The sequence below is a fragment of the Podarcis bocagei genome (genome assembly GCF_964188305.1).
Source record: "Podarcis bocagei genome assembly, chromosome: 2".
In the NCBI taxonomy this organism is placed as follows: Eukaryota; Metazoa; Chordata; class Lepidosauria; order Squamata; family Lacertidae; genus Podarcis; species Podarcis bocagei.
This window is the reverse complement of record NC_138126.1, coordinates 8,672,975-8,683,157: the sequence shown is the minus strand read 5'-3', so window position 1 is coordinate 8,683,157 and position 10,183 is coordinate 8,672,975. Positions and strand designations below refer to the sequence as shown.

The window sequence follows — 10,183 nt, the reverse complement described above, 5'->3', positions numbered from 1 at the left end:
TTTAAAAATCATGTGTAATCCTGATTACTGATTATTTACCTTAGGTATTTTTAAATCTTAACTAAATGATGAAAAACAGCATTGGAACACTTTTGCATTTCACGTAATTTTTTAGTTGGCCGTGCTAAAAACACACCTACTCTTGTCAAACGCCAATGGCAAACTGGCGGGCAGCGCAGTCGCAACTGTCATACTCACAGTTGTATAGACATGTTTTAGTGATGTCACGACACGAATAACGTTTCTCAATATTGAAATATTGTTGGTGTATCAATGTGCCCCTTGCATCAATGTGCCCCACCTCCCCCTATATACTTATGGGGAAAGTCTTTAAAACTAAATTAATTAACCTTTTTTAAAATAGAAAATGTGTGGGGAGCCCATGAAATATGGATGCAGCCCCCTCACTAAGTCTGTAGATCAGCCACTCGTGGCCTAGAAGCAGAAAACCTGCACATAGTGAGAGAGTATGGGAATTCCCTCTTCTACCTTCTTATATCTTTTATTTGTGAGCAATTTTCCTTTTCCCCATGGGGAACGTTCAGAAGTGTCATCTTCCCCAACCCCGTGCCTTCAAATGGTACAGTCCACTCTTCTGCCTTCAGGAATCTGGCACAGGTGTCAGTCACATGATCAAGTCTTTTGACTGGCTTTCTTCCTGTCTCTATTAGCTTTGCTAATACTAACATTAATTAAAAATGAAATAATTCTAGCACCCTCCCTTTTTGAGGACTGACACATACGTATTAGCCGTGCTTAGAGAGATCTGAGCAATTTCATCTATGGGGCCTGGTGATAATTCACCCCAGAGACACTGAGCATATTTGTTGAGGTTGAGGGTTTCACCTCAAAAGCCACAATGAAGCATTTTCAAGGGTGACAATGTGCAAAGGAGAGGCTGGGAATCATCCTCTTTGGGACGGAGGTTCTGCTGAGGTCAGGTGGGGGGGAGGGGAGGTCTTGTTTTGGGTTTTTGTGGGGAAAGGGCTTGACCTTCCTTCCTTCCTGCTCCCCCCAGCAGAGTCACATCCCCTCCTAGACCCGAGTTAACCAGTCCAGGCACTGCAAAGCGGGTGGGATCCTGGAACAGCCCCTTCAGACAACAGCTACCCAGGGAGCAAGTTTTTGAACAAGGGTTACATTCCGTGAATCGTGCCTAAAGCCAAAATTGTGTATAGTCAAAACACATTGGATTCAAGGGAGATTGGGTTTGCCAAAGTCCTTCTTCCCCAGACGCCCACCACCTCTTTGTTTTTTAGAATATTTTTTGGCAAGTGCGTACAGCTGTATGTGCGCAAGTTAAATGTGCGTAAGTTGCTGGCTTACTGGGCCTCCTGGTCTGCCCTTTCCACTCCAGGGGAGGCTGCCGTGGAGAAGGGAGACGGGCCCTTTCCAACCTCAAGGGACCCTTTCAGGGCAGGCGGGAGAACTAGAAAGGAGCTCTGTCTTTCCCAGGGCTGTTGGCTTTGTTCACTAACTATTGGGCTGAAGAGTCCCAGAGAACAGAGAACAGCGAGTCCAGCATTTGTTCCCCCTCAAGAGAGGAGCCAGGATCAGTCTGAGCTGCCCTCAGTTCATGACTTGCAACTTGGAAGGATCTGGAAGAATCCCACCATTGGGGACCTGGTGAAATTTGCCCCTCAGGCTAGAGGCAGTTCCCTGGGACAATCTTGGAACCACAAGTTGTCATGTTTGAGTAGCGTTAGAGCTTTGCAAGATGACAAATTAATTTAATTTTTACCCAGCCCTCCATCCCAAAGGAGTCTGCTTTGGCAAACAAAGGATAAAACATCTACAAACAGTTCCAGCATAGACACTGACTGGGGAAGATGCCAAGGGAGGTTGAGGAATCCCATTTATTCACAGTTCTTTTTAATTTCTGGAGATGTGAGAGTCTGACTAGGTTGCCCCTTGGTTCCCTGCTCCTCTGCTCCTAAAAAATACAGGATTCCTTCAGGCTCCCATTGTGGATGTCTATCATTAACCCCAATTAATGATTGCCCTTTTTGCAGAGGCTCCGGTGGTGAAGGTGACCAGGAAGGCAGACTATGACGGCCTGGAGACCCTCGTTTGCCAAGTCCACGGCTTCTACCCCAAGGAGATTGAGGCCAACTGGGTGAAGGACGGGGAGGTCTGGCAGGAGGGCACCCTCCGAGGATTGGTCGCCCCCAACTCGGACGGGACCTACTATCTCTTGCTCAGCGTCCAGATCGACCCCGAGGAGAGGGAGCGCTTCCGGTGCTGCGTGGAGCACGACAGCCTAGAGAAGCCTCTAGACGTGGCCTGGGAGAAGGAGCCTGGTGAGAGACAGACAGGAGGGGAAGGGGTGGGGAACCCCACATGGATCCTGTCTATGTCTCTAGAGCAGCAGTTCTCAACCTGTGGGTCCCCATATGTTGTTGGACTACAACTCCCATCATTCCTGAGTTCTGGATCCACAAGAATATCTGGGGATCCACAGGTTGAGAAAGGCTGCTCTGGAGGGAAGCAACAGAATAAGAATCTGTAGATTTCAGCAGAGATGCAGCCTTTTCTGGCAAGTGTCTCATAGGCCTTGAACTCAAATTGGATGTCGTAGGTAAAAACTGGCTGCCACCTTTTTGCCTTAAGTCCAAGCAGTTGTGATGTCACAGAATATGGGCAGGTGTGTTATTTCTTCAAAATCATGCAACCTCCTCCACATGGCTGACTTACTCACACACCCTGTGACTGAAAAAGGGGCAATGAACTTAAAGAGGGAGTCCCGGACTGACTGTACTTCATAGTGAAAAAGATTCTCACTCACTCCTCCTCACACTCACACCCAGCTAGAAAAACTAACAGCCATCTCCACTCAGCCCAAACACCCGCACATCGCTTGGAAGAGCAAGAAGGGTTTTGTAATAACGCTCGTCTCTCACGCACCGCCTGGAAAGCTGCGCCTTCAGGAACCAAAGCAGAATGTCTAAGAGCCAGACTCCCTTTTCCCCAGCAGGAGCACATGAACGCACATCCCCACCACAGACTCCTTCTCACAGGCAGGCAAGCGAGAATTATGGAAGCGGCCCCTGAGCCAAAGACTCCCACAGGCAGGGCAGAGGGGACCAGGGCTCACTCACTAGCGCAACGGACTTCAGAGATTCTGCACAAAGAAAAAAACCTGGACATTTTGCCTCATTTAAAAAAAATGTCTGGACAGACATTTTATGTCTGAAAAAGAGGGTGTGTCCAGGAAAAACCGGACGTATGGCAACCCTACACATGATGCTTCTTCCTAAGGGTTTGTGTCTTCCCTGAAGGGCTGTAATGCTGGGCTCTGGGGGGTCTCAGAGGGGAGGGAATCCCTTCCTCTCAGTGTCAGGACAGAGAAGGCTGAAGCGCCTGAGCAGGAGGAGAGCTGCTTTTAAGTCTGGAGTCTATGATGAAACTGGTGTGCCTGTCAACTGTCTTTCTTAAATGAATTGGTTATTTGGAAGACCTCTAATGCTGGACTCTGGTGGGAAAAAACTCCCTTGTATTGGGGCCACTACAGAGAAGACCTTGGCCTGTCAGGAGAGAGAGAGAGGGTACCTGCTTTGCACACGTAAAATCCTCCCAGGCTCATAGCTCGGCACCTCCACTCAAATCTCCTGCTTGAGGAGCTGCTACCACCAGTCTTTAATAAAAATGTCTCTTGTCTCCTTTAGGTAACCTGGGGCTCATTGTGGGTGTTGTGGCTGCTATCCTGCTGGTCTCTGGGATCTCTGGGATCATCATCTTCTTCATTTGCAGTAAGTAAACCCTGGATGTGTTTTCTGCCTCTCCGGTGTCCTTCTGTCTTGGCCTCCAACTGGGAATGTGCTGGTGGAGCTTCCTGGAAACTGCCCCTTGTATCCCTAGAGAGACCCCTCCCCATAAAACACCCTTGAACATGAACCAAAGGTCCTGTTGGTCATTGCTTAGCGCTCACTCTGTGCTCAGGAAGTTCACTTCCCACCTGATGTTTTAATCAATCCCAAGCCTTCAGTCCTGTAGGGTGTACAAATCTTTAGGTGCCAGGCAAAAACATTTCTCTCTAACCAGGCCTTTTACATGTGTTTGTGGGAGCAGAGTTACTGCTTTGTTTTTGCTTTGTTATGTATTTTGTACTCTCATTTTGTATTTTTATGTTGTGAACTGCTCTGCCATCTTCAATAAATGAATAAATAAATATTGATCTGGGAAGACGCTGTATTGAACTGAATATGACTTTCCTCTGAGTAGACTTGCCTAGAATTGCACTGTTCATTATCTCTTCCTCCCCACCTCTCTGGGCAAATTTAGGGGTCTGCTGGGAGTGAAATAATAATCTGAAAAGGAATGAGTGGATTGGATTCCCATGGTTCCCATGTTGATTTTTTTATTTAATTTCCTCAATTTTTTCTACTTCTTTGTAACATGAGTTTCTTGAAATGCTCCCCTTCTGGGCTCCCCTTCCTTGGAGGTGTTTGGAAGAGACAAGAGAAGCATCTGGGAAGGTTTCAGCATCTGAGAGCCAAATGGTTGAAATGGGTTTGGGTGGCATCTGGAGGTCCCTTCCAGCTCTGACCTTCTGCTTTTGTCTTCACAGGGAAATGGAGCAAGAAATCAGCCTACAAAGCAGCCTCAAGTGAGTGACTCCCCCCCTCTCTCTGTCTGACATATTTCCCCCAATATGGAGCAGGAACAGGTTACAAACAGACAAAACTAAACCTGGTGGTGGCCTGGTCCTTAAGCCCAAGACCCTGATGGGAAGCTTCAGCCTGTCTGCTCAGACTGTCTGGGGACAGCAAGGGGTCCCTCAGGGCCAGGAAAAGGCTGCAGAGAGACTGTCGGCTGAGGGAGGGGCTCCAAGAAGGAGCAGGAGGAAGAGCCGAGGGTGGGGGGAGAGAGGGGTCTCGGGGGGTTTAATCTACTAGAACCTGAAGCTAAAGAATTGGTTGGGTGGCTCAAGTCTGTGGATGTCAGGAACCCACCACTGTTCTCCACCACCCTTTCTGCCTTCCTGCCCCCTTCCTTCCCAAATCACCCCCACCCCAGCTCTAGTCCCCCGCTGCCTCCACGCCAGGTTGTGCCCATCTCTTTTTGCCCTCCAGCTTCTCCCCCCACTGCTGCCCTTGAACCCCCTTGCCTCTGAGTTGCCTGTCCCTGAATATCCGCAGATTCAGACTGATCTGGGATGGGGTTGGAAGGAGGGAGGAGAAGGGCTGGGATCTCCCTGGGATCCTGACTCCTGTATTTCCTCCCTTTTGCAGCAAGTGACCAGGGGCCCGACAGCTCCGTCAGGGGTAAGTGGGGGTGCAGGTGGGGGCACAGGGGGGCTCTTGCAGAAGACTCTGTGGGGAACATCCTCAAATGGGGAAAAGCTGTCCCCCCCCTTGGGGTTTCCAAGAGTGACATAATCTGCAGTGTCCATTGAGCTGAAAAAAGCTCTTGTGACTCATTCTGTCTCTTCATCTGAGCTCCCCTCCACCTGACAAATGGGTTCTATGCAGGATCTGAATGAGAGATCTTGGAAGGGGTTCTGGAAGGGAATTTTCCTTCCGGTAGGACTGCTTTGTGTCCTTCTGGTATTCCCCCAAAGAGTGCAGCTTGGCTCACTTGCTGGAGCTGCCCTCTGCAGGCATTTGCTATGCAGGCCCATTTTGGTGGTGCTCCTTAGGTCTGATCTGACATGATGAGGGATGGTGGCTTTCCTTGTGAGGCTGGACTAGACGGCCTTTGGGTTCCCACTAGCTCTGTAATGCTGATGCCCCCACACCATGATGTTGGCTTAACTTTGAAACACTCCTGTTCTTTATTTCTGCAGTTTCATACCAGCCTGGTGTGTGAGATGAGACCAGACGGAGCCTGCCCAAGTTTGGCTGTGAATTGCAGAGACTCAGAGCCCCTCCTGTCCTTTAATGCTCTTTATGATGTTCCTTAATCCTGGCTCTCACCCATCCATTCTGACTCCAGGTGTAACTTTTCTGATGGATTATGGCCAATTTTGCTTTGCAGAAATGTGCTTGTATTAATCAGAAATCTTCCAGATATATGCAACTAAAAGCTTTAAAAAGTAATGAGGGAGACTAATGTCTTACAACAAAACACAACTTGAAACAAGAGACATTGCATGTATTTCTGTAAACTAAAAAATCTTCAATAGAAATACATTTTCAAAATTATAATATAAAAAGGGATGAGCAGATTGACAACCACTTGCAGTGATTTTGATGGTATTGGTTCTTTGTTGCTGTGGTTCCCTCCACAAGCCCTTCCCCAATCTTATGTCACTCACTTTCTATCCAAATTGAAGGAAAGGCAACATCTGAGAACTGCTTTGGGTGTATTATCTGTGAAATAGGCTAAATTGTTACGGCTGACCTGCTTCTTGGGCCACCCAGCCTTTGGCTAAATGGATGTAATGTCATGGAATGTATAAAGGCAGCCTAACTGCTCTGGCTGAATGTTTTCTGTTGAATGGTTTCTTTAAATGTAAAGGTTCATCATTGTTCCACCCGATGTGTGTGTCTTTAAGGGGCCGGAGCAAGGGCCAGAGCAAGATAACGAGACCCAGCTTTACAGCTGTGAAACATAGCAGGTGCTGCTGAGTTGTATTTGATTAAGGCGTGTCAGCATTTGGGTAGAGTATATAAGGAGCAGCACCTAGCTCTCCCATTACCCTGGGGGATGGGTTGGTGGTTTGGTCATGTTGGTTTGTTGATGTATTTAGTGTAAATGGAGTTTTTGTTTTTCTTATTAAAACCTTTAAGTACGTTTTTGAGTCCTTTCTTTTTAATGCATGATCTCCCCAGCAAGCTCTCTGCAGCGTTACTATACTGCAAAAAGCCAACATCTTTGGTTATGGGCCCAGCTGCTGAGTGGATGACTGCATATTTTTGGACTCTGAGAAAGGTTTGAAAACTCCTTCTCCTGTTAGCGTAGTTTTTGTGGGTCTGGAAGAGTTCCAGAATGGTTGACCGGGTTCCTGAAGCTGAGAAGGCTCTGGTCTTCCCACAGCTGACAGATAAGAACTATAGTTTATGGTCTTTTCGGGTGGAGGCGCATTTGACCTCTAGAGAAGTATGGACCTATGTAACTGATGACCCTCCTGACCCTGTAACTAATGCTTGGTCGAAAGGAGATGCAAAAGCCAGGGCGATAATTAATTTGGCAGTCAGCGACCAGCAAGTAGTCTATATAAGAAATAAGAAAACTGCCAAAGAAATGTGGGACAGTCTTGCAGCAGTGCATGTTAGAAAAGAGTCAGCGTCTGCATTGACATTTTTCAAGCAGTTGTACCAGACGAAGTTGCAGCCTGGTGGTGATTTGGCAGCACACTTGAGACGTCTGGAGGCAATATGCGGCGAATTAATTCGAAGGGACATGGAGGTACCTGATATTCAGTATGTTTTTATCATCCTATGTTCCCTTAATGAGGACTTTGATGGTATAGCTAGCCAGATATCTGCTGTTCCACCAGCACAATTAACTGTGGAAGGGGTAACGGCAAGATTAATGGGCGAGTTGGATAGAAGGGAGGCTTGTGCCATAAGCACTCCTGTTTCCAGAAAGAATGAGGAACACCATATGCAAACCTGTGGTGATACAACTGCATTTAAAGCTGCAAAGCGTTGTTGGTTCTGCAATAAGCAAGGACATTTTGCAAGGGACTGCAGATCCAAAAGAAAGCAAAGTACTCCCAAGCCTGTTTCTGTTCGTCAATCACGGTCGTCAGCCCAGCAGCCGGCATCGTATAGTAGAGACAGAAATGAGCCGCGAGCTTTTCACGCTCGGACTAAAGATCGTAAAAGAATTAAAGATGCCAAGTGGAAGTCTTTTGTTATTGACTCAGGAGCATCTCGGCATATCTGCAATGATCGAAGCTTGTTTATTTCTTTCGAAGAGGAAATTGGTAATGTACATTTAGCCAATTCACAAGTCTTGCAGTCGCTTGGCAGGGGTACCGTTAAACTTGACTCTTTAAACATTACAATAGCAAACTGCATTTACTGCCCGTCAGTGGATAATTTATTATCAGTAAGGTGCTTTGCTCATCAAGGGATAACTGTGCGTTTCTTAAAGTCTATGTGTGAGTTTTTCGAGGGGAACAAACGTCTATTGTATGCCCGGGAATCTGATGGTTTATATAGACTGTATTTTCGCACCTACTCCCAATTGCCTATAAATTGCAGAGCAGCACAGTCAAGCCAGGGGTTGAGGAATGTAAGACCACATTCTGGATGTGTCCACATGGCGCACAGAATTCTGGGACACCTGAATTTTGCTGATGTAATTAAGACACAGAATATTGTCAATGGCCTCAACTTAAAACCATGTAAATTCTTTATGCAGTATCTATCCTGTTGCAAGAATAAGATTAAGGTTGCACGCAAGGGTAGGTGCTCAGATAGGAAAGTAACTGAGCCATTTGAGCGTGTACATTGTGATTTAGTTGGGCCACTCCCACCCTCATTAGGAGGTTCAAAGTACTGGCTTACCCTGATAGACCAGTATAGTAGATATTGTTGGACTTATGCAATAGCTGAGAAGTCCAAAGCATTTGAGAAGTATAAGGTTTTTTGCAACTGGGTAAAAACGCATTTTAACAAACCTATTAAGAACCTGTTTTCTGACCGGGGTGGGGAATTTGTTTCTGAGGATTTTGAGAAATTCCTGGAAGCGCAGGGGACTACTCATGAGTTATCTTGCCCCCGAAGTCCCTGGCAAAATGGGCTTCTTGAAGTTGTGCAGCGTGACCTGCAGGCAGGGGTTAAAACTTATCTGCACGATGCTAATCTGCCCAAAGTCTTTTGGGCTGAAGCGCTCCATGCCTTTTGTTATGTTAGAAATCGCAGTTATCATTCTGGTTTAGATGTCACCCCCTATGAGAAGCTGTTTAAAAAACGCCCTAATCTGAAATACCTACGTATTTGGGGTTCAGATGTAATTATGCATTATCCTGCTAAGCAGAAATTGGGTGAACGTAGTGTTCAGGGAAAGTTAATGGGCTACCAGCAGGGGGCATACAGAATTTACATACCAGCAACTGGCAAATTTCATATTACCAGAAGCATGATACAAACTGTAAATTGGAATGGAGTTGCTGTTTTCCAAGATACTGATGGTATAGATGATACTGAGGAAGAAGAGGTAGAAGAAGCAGCAGCAGGAAATGGTGCTTCTGAATTAATGGAAGAAGACAAAAAGCCTGTTGGATCTGATAATTTGTTTGAGGATTTAAAGTCACAGGCACCTGAGGGGAGGTTAGATTCTCTTGAGTTTTCTGACCGTGAGCTTAGCCTACAGGCACCTCTTCAGTCTGACAATGATGATTTACAACCTGAAACTAGTAGTTCACTGAGTCCCATTAAGTCTGAGGAGTCTGACTCTCCTTCCGGACTGAGACGTTCAGATAGAAAGAGGCAGAAGCCACAGCGTTTTGCAGATGAACATTTTAATACTGTGTATGCCAATAAGGCGGTTTTTGAGCCATAAAGCTACAATGATGTTCAGAATTTACCTAAGCATCAAGCTGTAAATTGGTATAAAGCTATGAACTCTGAGATAGCTTCTTTAAAAAAACATAACACTTGGTCTCTTGTACCACAAACCCCAGATATGAGACTTATTGATTCCCAGAGTGGACTTGCTATCCTGTGTTCAGAGACCAATACGCAGCGCACTAGAGTCTTAAGATTACATTTAGAATTTGTAAAGAAACTAGTTGCTGATGAAATGGTTGTATTTAAATATGTTCCAGGTGACAATCAAATTGCGGACATTTTTACTAAAGCACTTCCAAAGGTTACACATGAAAAACATGTACAAAGTATGCTTTATGTTTTTGTTCCACAATGATGAACCGCAGGGGAAATGTTGAATGGTTTCTTTAAATGTAAAGGTTCATCATTGTTCCACTCCATGTGTGTGTCTTTAAGGGGCCGGAGCAAGGGCCAGAGCAAGATAACGAGACCCAGCTTTACAGCTGTGAAACATAGCAGGTGCTGCTGAGTTGTATTTGATTAAGGCGTGTCAGCATTTGGGTAGAGTATATAAGGAGCAGCACCTAGCTCTCCCATTACCCTGGGGGTGGGTTGGTGGTTGGGTCTGGTTTGGTTTGTTGATGTATTTAGTGTAAATGGAGTTTTTGTTTTTCTTATTAAAACCTTTAAGTACGTTTTTGAGTCCTTTCTTTTTAATGCATGATCTCCCCAGCAAGCTC

The 10,183-nt window shown here is 46.1% G+C and overlaps 1 pseudogene across 1 annotated transcript in view; it reads left to right on the top strand.

Annotated features, from left to right (window-relative positions):
* The window catches only part of LOC308580876 (major histocompatibility complex class I-related gene protein-like), a 58,351-nt pseudogene extending 52,389 nt beyond the window's left edge, over positions 1 to 5,962 (top strand). The window contains exon 9 of the transcript XR_014013455.1: positions 5,786 to 5,962. The product of XR_014013455.1 is annotated as a major histocompatibility complex class I-related gene protein-like (transcript). The remainder of the gene's footprint in view (positions 1 to 5,785) is intronic.
* The last annotated feature ends 4,221 nt before the right edge of the window (positions 5,963 to 10,183 follow it).